Genomic DNA, 14,063 nt, shown 5'->3' on the forward strand with positions numbered 1-14,063 from the left:
TCAGGTAGAAGGAGGAAATGCTTATGGTTATGAACAAGGACAGAGCAGTCAGGTAGAAGGAGGAAATGCTTATGGTTATGAACCAGGGCAGAGTAGTCAGGTAGAAGGAGGAAATGCCGATGGTGATTACAATGGCGAGGTGGACGCTGACGAGGTAGATGGGCACATGCAGAACCAGATGGAAGAAGAAGACACCGATGTTGAAAGGGGTCATGCCAATGATTCTGACGAGTCAGATGAAGAAGAAAATGCAGAGGAGGTCCCGAATCCTGCATGGTGGAATCATGACTTATCATCTGCAATGACCGTGAATGATGGACATGATTCAGCCTGGCAATATCACCAGAACAATATTGCGACGGGTGCTATGTATCCGAACAAGCAAGCCCTGAAGGATGCAATAATTAATTGGGCAATGTCCACGCAAAGGGTTTTCAAAGCTGAGGTGTCCAGTCAGAAATTCCTGACAATGGTATGCAAGAACGCAGATTGTCCCGCAAGGGTGCACGGCTTTCTCCCTAAGTATGGCACAAGTTGGGTGATAAGTGACTTAGTTAATCACACTTGCCTTATTCCCAGCATCCCTTAAGATCATGCCAACCTTTCATCCACGCTTATTGCTCGATTGTTTTACGATGAGATAGTGCAAGGCAAAGCTATGGAAGTGAAGGCAGTCCAGACAAAAGTCTTCGCCAGGTTGAAGTACAGAATTTCTTATGGCAAGGCTTGGAGGGCTAAGCATGCAACGCTTGAGAGGAGATTTGGTTCTTATTTTGATGCATATGACTCTGTTGTCCACCTCCTCCACACCCTGCAGCAGCGGAATCCAGGCACCTATATCGATATCCAAGACATGTTCATGCCAGAGTTCCCAACTGTGAGGGTGTTGCATCGTCTCTTCTTCTCTTTCGGTGTATGCATCGAAGCTTTCAGGCATTGCCGACCGGTGATATGTGTTGACGGTACTTTTCTCACAGGCAAGTACAAGGGTCAGATCCTGACAGCCATAGGTCAAGACGGCCAAAATCAAGTCGTCCCACTGGCATTTGCTTTTGTGGAGAGTGAGAACATTGAAAGTTGGACATGGTTCTTCAGGCAGTTGAAAATATCAGTTGTGAAGGAGAAGCCCAATGTGTGCATCCTTCATGACAGGCATGCAGGTATACTCAGTGCGATAAGGACACTAACAAACCCAGGCCCTGAGGAACAAGTTCCATGGCAGGACTTGCAGAGCCGTTGGTGCATGCGCCATCTCGGGGCTAATTTCTTCTCGCAGTTTAGAAATAAGAACCTGATGAATCTGTTCAAAAAACTCTGCAAGCAGAACCAGTTATGGAAGTACAATTTGATACGCGACAGACTTAATGTGTGCACGCAGAGACACGTGAGGGACAGGAAAGCTGCAAGAGATGCAGCGGTGAGGGCACATGTTGAAGCAGTAGCTGCACAGTTGGCAACAGGAACAGCGGCCGTGGAGGAGGAGGCTGTTGGGCTATGTGACCTGCCAGGCTTTGACCCACCTGGTACTAGGAGAAGGCTCGGGAGGTCGATTAAAACCTTCGAGTAGTGGATAGAGCATGAGCCTCTGGAGAGGTGGTCTTTGCTACATGACACACATGGAGCAAGGTACGGTGTCATGACAACGAACCTCGCGGAAACATACAACTTTGTCCTCAGAGGAAACCGAGCATTGCCACTTACAGCCATCGTTGAGGGTATTTTCTATGGCACCGTCAAGTATTTCAGAGACAGACGTCAAATAGCAGAGCAGCATATCTTGAACAACCCAAATACACGGTACTGTGAAAGAGTCACGAAGTACATGGACAACAAGATGCAAAAAGCTAGGTCACACACTGTAGTCGCCATCGGTAATCAAGAAAGAAGGTTTGAGGTCCGCTTAGCCAACAACAAATTCGGATGTGCAAATGAGTGTGGCACTATGTTCTGAATTTTTATTAAGTGTGGCACTATGTTCTGAATTTTTATTAAGTGTGGCACTATGTTTGATGTTGACGGCATCGACATGCCTACTTTCGGTCTATGTTGGACTCGTCGCGAGGTATGCACCGTGTTGTAGTTTAATGCAACTTTTTATGCACAAGAGATAGTTCGATGCTAGCGGCTACTAACTTTTCTTCTCTGCAGAGACGCTTTGCTAGTGATCAGACCAGGAAGGCATACACAGCATTGAACGAGCAGTTCGATGCGTACACCGGGGTCATCTGACAGCCCTACACGGAAGCAGCCATACAAGCGAGATACCCTGCTGGTATGTCCGTGCTATGCACAAGTGACCGAGATTACTGGATGACAAAATCTAAGATCATCTTCGATGTCTTCGTCGAGGAGATGGCACAACAGAGGGTTATGAGGCAATTTGGTCTTCTGCAGTTGGAGCTACCTCCCCCTATAGAGAACCCGGTGCCAGCACACATCCACAGGTATTAACCAGTTTTTCAATGTTGCATTATCTATCATAGTAATCCATTCGAAGCTTTAGGTAATTGTTGAACACACACCACAATTTTAGGACGACAAGGAAGGGCATGAGCAGGACAACTGCTGACTGGCTTGTTAGACTAGAGCCGTATGTTATAGAATGGGAGACAGCAAACACAAATCTATGGCACGAGAATCGCAATTTCGATCTCGATGAATTCAATCTCTATTTGCAGCGCTACATGACCGGAACACGGTTACGCATTGTTGAGTACTCCCACCCAGAGGAGATACCGGATCCTACTCCGTCAGATATGTACCCGAGCTATGATACTTCGGGCTCTAGGCAATACGCGGTAAGATATATTTTCTTTACGTAATGTTGTCACATACTTTGACGTGCAAGAGACAGACATTATTAATCGTCATGGAAATTTGCAGGCTACCTTGACACGCGAACTCTACGACGGCGTGACCACCTTTGGACGATCACTATCGTCTGGACCTCTTCTTCAGCATCGTCCAGTGGTACAACCCTTATTGGAAAGAATTCAACATAAGATACGGACTATGTACGAGGCTATCACGTGCACCCGGAGAACCGATGTTGTTCAGCACCAGCAGGAGCAGCCGCGTCACTCCATGCACCGACATCAACCACGTCCACGTCTAGCACATCAGCCGACAACCAGGCCACCCCGTCCTGACCAACCTGGCAGTTCTACGTGGCACCCGCAGCACTATGGTCCCACGTCGAGCTTCGTGTTTTCTCCACAGCCACAGCAACACGGTCCCTCGTCGAGCTTCGTGTTATCTCCACAGCCACAGCAGCACGGTCCCTCATCTAGTTTCGTGTTTGAGCCAGAGCAGACGTCACACCCAGCAGGTATGTGTCTTCATATTTATTGTTTTCAATATTAATTGACGCGACCTCATTCTTCATGATGAAACGTTCCATCGCGTAGGAGCCTATGGATATCAGGCGTCTATGTCGGCATCACATGATACGTGGGGGAGTGATCAACATCCCGAGGACAACATACAGGCTCAGATGTCGCAGCACACCCAGTGGATGAACATGTTTTCGACTCCTCCACCAGGCCCGACACAGGATACACAGCATGACCAGGGAGAGTCTAAGATTCCTCCTCGTCACGTTAGGGCACCCGACAGGTTGGGATGGTCCCCGATTCCAGATCCGCCTCCCCGCCAGGCCAGACGTCGTCACTGACGCTTCTATCTATCAGTAGAGACATTACCATCTATTTCTGTGTGAGACTTATGTCTATTCTATGTATGAGACAAATGACTATGTACTTATGTACGAGACATATGCCTACTCTATTTTAGTACTCTGTTATCGGAACTACAAGATCAAATTTAGATAGAACATAATATTCATACAACGAGACATTACAAACAATTAGATAGAACTACATCTAAATTAAATGGTACGTAACTGAACTCACAACATACAGCATAAAAACTACATGAAGTCATCATCGTCATCCTCGATCGATGCAGAAACCTTGCCCTTCGATGATGAAGAACCCTTTCCCGCCATATGTTCGCGCCAACTTTTTCCCGCCACCCGTTTCCCTCCTCCCATTTCCCGCCCCGTGTCCCGCCACCCGTTTCCCGTCACCCGTTTCCCGCCACCCGTTTCCCTCCTCCTATTTCCCGCCACCCGTTTCCCGCCACCCGTTTCCCTCCTCCTATTTCCACCACCCGTTTCCCTCCTCCCATTTCCCGCCAAACCTTTCCCGCCTTACCGCAGTCGTTCTTTCCCGCCATTTTCTCCTCTCTACCTATAAAACCCCCTTCAGACGGAGCTGGATAAGCATTGCAGTGTGGTGGTGGTGAAGTTGGGGCAGTGTGGTGGAGGTGAAGCTGTTGTTCGTCGTTCTTCGTTGGAGCCGGAGCACCGGCAGTTTGGTGGCCGCCGTTCGTCGTTCTTCGTTCGCACGCACGCTTCGAGGGTATATTTCAGCCCACATTTTATTTTTCGTACGTGCTCCGGTAGTATTTGTTAATATATTTAGATGTCAACTAATTAGTTGTGTAAAAATGTGTAGTTGCTCCGGTAATAATCCGTCCTATATGTGGATGTCAAGTATTTAGGAGTGTCAGTATATGTAGTAGTCCAGAAAAAAGGTCCGTAATATAGGCAGTCCAGTCAAATATATTAATCTGTCAATATTTGTAGTTGCTACGGCAAATATTCGTAATATACTTGTAGGTGGGTGAATTGTATTAGTTGCTCCGTTAATATTCTGTAATATATAGCTTGGTAATATATAGACATGTCTAATATTTGTTAGTGGGGATACTAAGGGGTAGGTTAGGTACTCAATGCGATTTGTGTGTTGCAGATGGCTAAGGGTACTCAGTGGGTGCTTAGCCCTATTGTTCATGTCCAAGGCTTTTCTCCAACTGTTGTGCAAGTTAGTGAAGTGGACCTCACTTTTGATTGGTTGAAGACTAAATTCATGTTGAAGCAAGGGTTGAAGGAAGACGATTTTGTGTACTACGTCAGTAGGAAGCAGTCAGATGGCCCTGGGGAAAGAAAATTGATTGACATAACTGATGATGGCAAGATTCAAGAAATGCTGAGCGAATGGGAATGGAAAAGGGTTGTTGAGTTGCATTGCTACAGGAAACCGAGTTATATGTGATGAATTTGTCATTCGAGATCCGCCTCCCCGCCAGGCCAGACGTCGTCACTGACGCTCCTATCTATCAGTAGAGACATTACCATCTATTTCTGTGTGAGACTTATGTCTATTCTATGTATGAGACAAATGACTATGTACTTATGTACGAGACATATGCCTACTCTATTTTAGTACTCTGTTATCGGAACTACAAGATTATATTTAGATAGAACATAATATTCATACAACGAGACATTACAAACAACTAGATAGAACTACATCTAAATTAAATGGCACGTAACTAAACTCACAACATACAGCATAAAAACTACATGAAGTCATCATCGTCATCCTCGATCGATGCAGAACTCTTGCCCTTCGACGATGAAGAACTCTTGCCCTTCGACGATGCAGAAACCTTGCCCTTCGATGATGAAGAACTCTTGCCCTTCGACGATGCAGAACCCGGAAGCGGTGGCATGAAGATATCATCTTCGTCCTCGCTCTCCTCAGTCCATAAACATGGATTATTTGCTGCAATCCTTCTGAAAGTTTCACACTTCGGCACCACTACCTTCTTCCACCTGTCATGCAACCTAAGAAGTTCTTTACGTACCTCCTCATAGGTCCTTTCAGGCCACCTAGACCTACATAATTGGTGAGCCAACTCATTCATTATGGTGTCACTACCGGTGAGTTCGTCCCATGGAACTATCCTATTATCCATCCTGAAATCGATAGCTAGCCTCAGAAGAGTCCTGCTCATCCCAGGGTGAAAACTACGATCGAAAGGATAATGGGACATCTCAACTACACTACACTTCAATGCTTATCCACCTCCGTCTGAAGGGGTTTTTATAGGTAGACAGGAGAAAATGGCGGGAAAGCGAGCTCCGGTATGGCGGGAAATGGGTGGCGGGAAACGGGTGGCGGGAAAGGGTTGGCGGGAAATGGGTGGCGGGAAACGGGTGGCGGGAAACGAGTGGCGGGAAAGGGTTGGCGGGAAACGGGTGGCGGGAAACGGGTGGCGGGAAATGGGTGGCGGGAAAGGGTTGTGCGGAATACGTCAAAGTTTTACAAAAAAAACCAGCGATCATTCGGAAAAAAATGCTGGCATGCACCAGTCGGCCCACAGCAAGCCTAGTCGGCCCACTGCAGGCCTATCGGCCAACTGCAGGCCGACTGGACCCTGTGCCTGCAGCGGGCCGACGGTGTATTATTTTTGAAAATTCTTTTTTCAGCGTAATATTTCTGTAATTTAAAAAAATGTATTATTTAAAAAAAAAATAGCGAGCAAGGACTCACCTGGGCTCCGGTTGCCGATTCTGCCTAAACCAAAGGGACCCGGCGAAGTAGCACAGCACCGCAAACCTCGCGCGTTTAGTCCTTGGGCCTTCGTCGCATCCATCTAACATGGCCCCTGTGCTGCGTGCGTGTGCCCACGACTCCCCAGCGCCTCACCCATCCGCATCACCAGATCTTTGGCTACTCGATCGGATGGAATCTATTGCTACTACTTTGCTGGTAGTCCCGGTGTGTGAGTGAGGGCAGGGTCACACACCACTCCTCCGCATTGCAAGTGATCAGGGGGTGATGTGACAGGGCTTTCTGCCGTAATTCTTGGCTGAATTTAGTGACCCTCTCGAATTGGGAAGCACTGTTTATAACATCCTTGACCTTGTACACATAAAGAAACTCTCGTTTACCCATATACACGTCCCAGGTTAAACTAGGACCGTCCAACGATATATGGCGAGCTTCGAACAGCTGCATCGATCAACCCCCACCAGCATCAGCATAAACACAGTGCCCGTACCAGGGCCTGTTGGTTCGCAACTCCTGCAAGACCAATTTCCCCGGGTTTATGGTAGGCGTCTCGTGCGGGGGCAGTGAAGCGCACCAAAAAAGAATGGCACGGATGGCACAGTGGAGTAGAGAGGCGCACAAATGTTGGAGTTGGACACGGGCATGGACGGACGGACGTCCAGAAGAAAATCCATGGCCAAGCAGCAGGTCGTGGCCGCTAAAGAGGCGTGGCCAGCCACACCAAGATAAGATACGCATGCGCGCGCGCGCACACACAGTAGCTTGTGCTGCCAGCCTGCCAACATGCCCGTACGTACCAAACAAGAACCGGAGTCGTGAGCATTTTTTAGCTAGACTAGAAAAAAAAATCTCCGGTGATGCTTATGTTTTGTACGTACGGCTCAAAGCTTGAGCCTGGCTTTGGAGTCAGCAACCGGACAGGTAGTACATTACATCACATGTAATCTTCCAAAGTTGCTAGGCTCGTGTGCTGGAGCTGGGTCGGGGTCTCCCTCCGCCTTTTTCTAAACGGCAAGGCGTTGCAACCCTCTCACCATGCTTTCCTCACCCTCCAACCACCACCAGTCTGCACGCACCAGTGCGTGATAACTACGACAGTGGTCTGTTAGTTTGGGACTGCAAGTCTATAATGCATGCACTGACCACTCAGGAGGGAGGAAGAAGATGGAAAAAAGCACTGAATTACTTGTAGCCCCGCAGCGCTAGCCACTCGGCCCGGTCGGCGCCCGCATGGCATGCACTGCAAGGATCATCATCAATAAATAGACAGCAGATTCTTCCCGATCCTCCTCAGCCGTCTCCCGTCCCATCTTCCTGACGAGAGCTCCTGCGCGCTAGATTTCCTGGCCATGATCCCACCTAATTCTTGGCCGCAGCCTCCACCGGCCGTCGCCCCCTGCCCAGATCAAGGATCCGCACCCAGCTTGCTTGCCGCCCCACCCAACGCTCCGACCTCCATCCCTAGCGCCGCCCCGACACCCCACTGCTTATCCCAAGGAAGTACGGTGTGCGGAGTCCAGTTGCAACGCCCGACTCTCCTCCGCCTCCAAGCTCTACCGACCGCACTTCTACGATCACCTGCTGTCTTCGAGGAGTTCGACTCGACGTCCTCGAGCCGGCACCCTCTCCACGGCATCATCCTGCTCTGGTACGTAGCCAGCCGGTCCTCCTCTCTCCTCAGAAACCCACTTCTCCCCTCCTCCATTTTCTTGATTTACAGAGCTTTGGGGCTCTTGAATGATTCCGAAACCTATTTTATAGTGGTACACGGTCTTTCCTTCGATGCATATTAGTTCTTAAAATAAAGATTACACGGTCTTTCCTCCACTGCATATTTCTTCTGCTAGATAATCAATGGAGTGGGTTGAGTTGGGCCACTGATATGGATTTTCAAAACCTTTTGAGGTTAGTCTAGCTGGAGCGAGTTTCTTTTTCAGAAGCATAGAGAAACACCGAGATACAAAAGTTGAATACACGGGCTTTCGTTGTTCATTTTTAGGTGTAATTTAGCTTTTGCCAGGGCTCTTTTATGTTCGCTTTTTTAGTTTCTTTGATCCGATGTAGCTTGTGTAGAGCATTAATGAAGTCGAACTGTTTACTAAAAAAAACATAACCAACATAGCAGATGAATGACAAAAAAGCTTGGTGCAGCAACAATCTTTGGACATTATACACTTCCATTTTTTTAGAGTGCATTTGTGTAATACACATCTATACTCTTAATTAAGGGTTGCATATACAGATAAGTACCAGTTCTCTCAATTGCTGTTAATTTGGTATTGATCCGATTCATGGTTAAAAATGTCATGTATTGACATCAGTCACTGTAAGAAGGCCTGCCATTGATCTGTGTACTACTTTGCAACTTAGAGCGAGAAAGGAGATCCGAGTCCCTATCAACACCACATCTAGTACTAGCTAAGATGAAGACTACACAGACGCTGCTCCTGATGCTCGCCTTTTTCTTGCTATCACCAGGTATTATTTCTGTGATGTGTGTGTTGCTTCAACAACTCGACCAAGAAAACTATGGCCATGATGTGTGACTCGTTTAGTTTGTTAATGGTAAATATTTTTCAGGGGCCATAATAAAGGTGTCGAGTTATTGCGCAGGAGCAATTAAACCGACGCCTTTACCGTGTGATCGTCCAGGTTGCCTGTTCGTTTGTCGCCAGGCTCTCCATATTTGCCCTGAGTGCACTTGGACTGCTGAGTGCAGCCCCGAGGGATGCAAGTGCAATGTGTGTGGTCCTGGTGAAAAACGAAAATGAGACTGTACTAGTATCTTGTGAATATACTGTAGGACGGTGTGCGTGTTATGATAATTAAAACGATGTCGTAATGGATTGTATGTATTTGTATGGCCTTCTTGGTCTTATATCAAGACCTTACATCTGTACCCGTGTGTCACGGTTCTTTTACTCCCTCCATATCAAAACATAGTGTCCAAACACGTCTTATATTTTGATACGGAGGGAGTATAGACGAAGTGCACATGCTTCAGATTCAAAACTGATTCATTACAAGTACCAAATTCGGTGAAAAAATGGACAGAAAACATAGGCATAAAACGATACAATTCTTGCATCACAAATCCTATTCCTAGGATAACGCCTATATTGGCTAGGATGCCACATAACCTATAGTTTAGAACTTATCATTTGTTATAAACTATATCGATAAGTCAGCTGTGCGAAGTCAAACATAAAACACACATTCCAACAAAAATTTGTGAACTTTATTGGCTCAAATGGATGTCCATTCGTGTGGGTATAGGGATCAATATGAATGTCCACGGTTTCGCTATTGATCATTGATCGGAAAGAGTTCCGGTCATGTCTATATTTCACCCAACCTACGAGGTCACACCAGTGGCGGTGACAGGATCAAAACATTGTGATGTCAATCTTTTCTAATGAATTTTCTTTGTACCCGCAAAAAAGGTTTTTTAGATAAGTTTGTATCCCTTTATTTATCCCCTTTATGTTACATTATGAGCCAACGAAAACATAATACTTCATGACTTATATAAATATTTATGGCAGCAATCCTTTGTGATCATGCATATCTTGATACATATATGCATATTGCATAACATATTGGAATAAATTTCAGTATGAGACAATGATTGGAAGAGAAAAAACATATAGCAATACAAAAGGCAGAACTTACGAATAGAAGGGGAAGGGCAGATGGCCTCGTTCTGGCTTTGGACCCGATGACCAATACAGCAATATTGATCGATTTATGCGACACACCATTGACGGTCCATCGCTCGCGGCTCACTGGACGACCGGAGGTGGCCATGCCTCACGGCTCATATCCTGACCGAAGATCGCAGGTGGAGGACAGGAGTCGCTCGCGGCTCGCCGGACGGCCGGAGATGGCCCTGTCTCACGCCTCACGCCCTGGCCAAAGATCGCAGGCAGAGGACAGGATGAGGCTGTGGCGGAGGGAGAAAAGGTTGAACTGACGAGGAGAAAGTTGGGAAGGCAGAGAAGTCGAAGGAGAAAATCAAGGGATTTCTGCGATGCATTACGATCAGGGAAGATATTTAGGACTTCCTATTCCTGTACCACCTAGCCCTTTTCTTTACAAGATCCTAGCCCATTGTTACACGAATCAGATGATACATGGGCCTGTAGTCAAATTCCAACAGTTTTTTGTTCAGAGGCGTGTTGTACGCAGCCTGGGTCAATTTGTTACGAAATTCCTGTGTAGTCATACGACTACACAGGCTTAACGTGGCTTCGCCACTGGGTCACACGCTTAAGAGTCAACTATCTGCTGAGCAGTGGGAAAGGAGTCTAAGAGAAGTCACCAGAAAAGTTTCAAAGACATTGAAAATGTTTCAGATAGAGAACCAAAAGTGTTTATGATAAACCGAAAATTGTTTCAGAGTAAACCATCATGCCGGAAAAGTTTTGAAACACGTCTGGATTTTTTTGGAGGGTGCCGGAAATGTTCTGGACCTTCCGGAATTTTTTCGGAGAGAATGCATGCGAAAAACACCATGTTCCTGCAAGGGGGACATGATCGCCCTCTTCATGGGGAGCTGTTTTTCTGTGGGGCACCCCACAACTCATGAAAACTTGTCGCAGGACTAGAAAACTGACCGCTCAGTTGTACAACTGTACCCTCTGTGTCAGGACGCCGTTCATAAATCTGGAGAGAGGAACCCTCGCAAAGACCTTTCGATGGCACCACAATCCATAGCGAGGCCACCACCATAGGCCGGGGTTTCCACCACACGGACCAACACTGATGGCGAAGCACATCACCACGGGCTACCATTTCGCCGGAGATAGCCCTACCCAGACCCGTGGAAGGTAGATTAGTCTCTGGCGCCGCAGCTTGCCTCGCCGTAGCACCCACGCCGGATCCACCTGGGGCGGCCAGGAGGCAAGGTGTTAGGTATCCCAAGGCGATCCAGACATGCCATGTAGCAGGCGCACGCGTCCTCGAACAGCCGCAAATGGAGTCTGAGTCATCGCCAGCCCAATGGATCTAGGATTTGCAGGCCACTATCGGGCCAGCATCGCACCTCTGTGGCTTAGTAGATCGGAAGCCCTCGTCATTGGCGACGATGAGCGCGAGTGAGGGAGTCCTGGATTAGGGGGTCCTCGGGCGTCCGGGCTATGTGACATGGGCAAGACTCCTACGCCGTGAAGATACAATAAAGGCGTTCCCCCGTGTCCAGATGGGACTCCCCTTGGCATGGAAGGCAAGCTTGGTGTTCGGATATGAAGATTCATTTCTCTGTAAATCGATTCTGTACGGCCCTGGCCCCCTCAGGTGTCTATATAAACCGGGGGTTTAGTCCGTAGAGGCGATCATAATCATCATCATACAGGCTAGACATCAAGGGTTTAGCCATTACGATCTCGAGGTAGATTAACTCTTGTAACCCCTATACTCATCAAAGTCAATCAAGCAGGAAGTAGGGTATTACCTCCATTAAGAGGGCCCGAACCTGGGTAAACATCGTGTCCCCTACCTCCTGTTACCATCGATCCTTAGACGCACAGTTCGGGACCCCCTACCCGAGATCTACCGGTTTTGACACCGACATTGGTGCTTTCATTGAGAGTTCCTCTGTGTTGTCGATAGAGGGATTGATGGCCCGCCTTGTCATTAACGACAGCATCACTTCTGGAGGTGCCCTAGTTTTAGGGCAGACCCTCCAGCTTGGCAGCTTCACCATGGGCGCCCGTTCGGCCGTCAAGCCAAAGGCCGCTCCTCAAGTCGCCAAAAGTCATCTCCGCATCGGCTCCAAATACTCCGACAAGATGGATCCGGCAGATGTAGCGTCTTTGAACGAGCTGCTAGATCGCATCGCCGCCTTGGGAGTCGCAATTGACTATGATCGGATTGGGCTTAAACCCGATCAGAGAGAAATCAAATCTCCGCCGATCACCCACCTAGTAGCGGTTGTGGAGGAACAGGCCAACAACAACTCTTCTCCTACGTTGAGACCGAACTATGTTAGGATTTTCGAACCCGTCTCCGGGAGGACACTCCCTGTTCTCCGAAGATAGGACCGGACGTCAAGTCCGAAAACTCACCAAACACTCCGGAGCCCGAACTGGTGACCTCGGAAATTCATCAAACCCCGGATTCCACAGTGGGTCAGGACACGAATTTAAGCCCGCCCACCCACCACAGACAATATTCCCCAAGCAATTCCGGTCCCCCGGACATATGCGATCTAATGTATGTGCGGCAGCAGCCTCAGGAAATGGTCCATCACTTTTGGGCTAGATTCCTCCTTGTTAAAAACAAGATCAAAGGTTGCTGCGACGATGACGCGATTTCAGTATTCCGCAACAACTGCACGGATGAGGGAATCCTTAATGCCCTCAACCGCCGTCGCGTACTGCACTTTGCAGATTTGGCACACATAGTACATAAGTACTGTGCAATGGAAAGCGCTTGGAAAACTCAGACAGCCCGCTGGGAGCCGCAGGCCTTTAAGCCATCTCCCGGACGAGCAAAAAAGATGCACCCTCGCGGGGCACCTAACCATCGTCCCGCGGACAAGAAAATTAAGCCATTTACGGGACATAGAACTGTTTTCAAGGGATGGCTCGATAGGCCCTGCCAAATACACATGACGCCGGATACCGAACCAACGCATAGCCTACGGGCATGTTGGATACTCCGGCAAGTGGCCAAAGGCGGCGAGGGTATCCTCACCAACACTAACCCAGAGAAGTACTCTTCGGAGGACGACGATCTCAAAGTATTCACGGTCTTCGAGACCTTCTCATCAAATAATCGGCGCAAAAGGGCGTTCTGCGACCTCGCCGAAGTCTGCCAAGTAGCACCCAGTAAACCCTTGGAATGATACGGCGATTACTTTCAATGCCGACGACGAACCAAGGTCCTGCTCAGTCCGGGCACCAGCCGCTTTGGTCCTAAACCCAATCATGGACGACTTTCGGCTCACTAAAGTGTTAATGGACGCTGGCAGCGGACTGAACCTCATCTATGAGGACACGCTCAATAAAATGCAAATGGACAGGAGTCGCATTGAGCGGAGTCATACAACCTTTCAAGGAATTATACCCAGTCGGGAAGCAAGATGCTCGGAGAAAATCAAACTCGACACCAGAGAACTATATGTCCGAAGAGTTACTCTTCCATGTGGCACCTTTCAACAGCGGGTATCACGCCCTTCTAGGACGAGATGCATTCACACGCTTTCAAGCTATACCCCATTAGGAGTATATGAAGCTCAAAATGCCCGGGTCCAACGGAGTTATCACTATCACCAGTGATCCAGACATAGCACTCCGTGCCAAAAATAAAACCGCCTCTTTGGCCCTCGAGGCACTATCCGAGGCCCTCGCGGCCGAAGAATTGACCACCATACGTTCCACAGTGGACAGGGACAACGTAATCCTCGATAAGAGACCTAAGTCCACTTCCTTCAAGCCAGCAGACGAAATAATCAAATTTCAAGTTCACCCGACGGACCCAAGAAGACAGCCTCCATTGGGGCGCAGCTGGATCCGACGGTCGACGCCGCATTACGTGCGTTTTTGCGAGAGAATTTGGACATCTTCGCCTGGCAGCCTTCGGATATGCCGGGAATCCCACGCCGACTGGCCGAGCATAGTCTGTGGCACCCCTGCTCAG

General features: G+C 48.3%; 1 long non-coding RNA gene across 1 annotated transcript; it reads left to right on the plus strand.

The window, feature by feature from the left end:
* The first annotated feature begins 7,528 nt into the window (after positions 1–7,528).
* On the plus strand, positions 7,529–9,317 carry LOC123075144 (uncharacterized). The gene is made up of 3 exons (XR_006436100.1): positions 7,529–8,070; positions 8,793–8,900; positions 9,003–9,317. It is a non-coding gene; the product is annotated as an uncharacterized lncRNA (long non-coding RNA).
* Positions 9,318–14,063: the final 4,746 nt, after the last annotated feature.

Source organism: Triticum aestivum, chromosome 3D (assembly GCF_018294505.1).
Source record: "Triticum aestivum cultivar Chinese Spring chromosome 3D, IWGSC CS RefSeq v2.1, whole genome shotgun sequence".
Lineage (NCBI taxonomy): Eukaryota > Viridiplantae > Streptophyta > Magnoliopsida > Poales > Poaceae > Triticum > Triticum aestivum.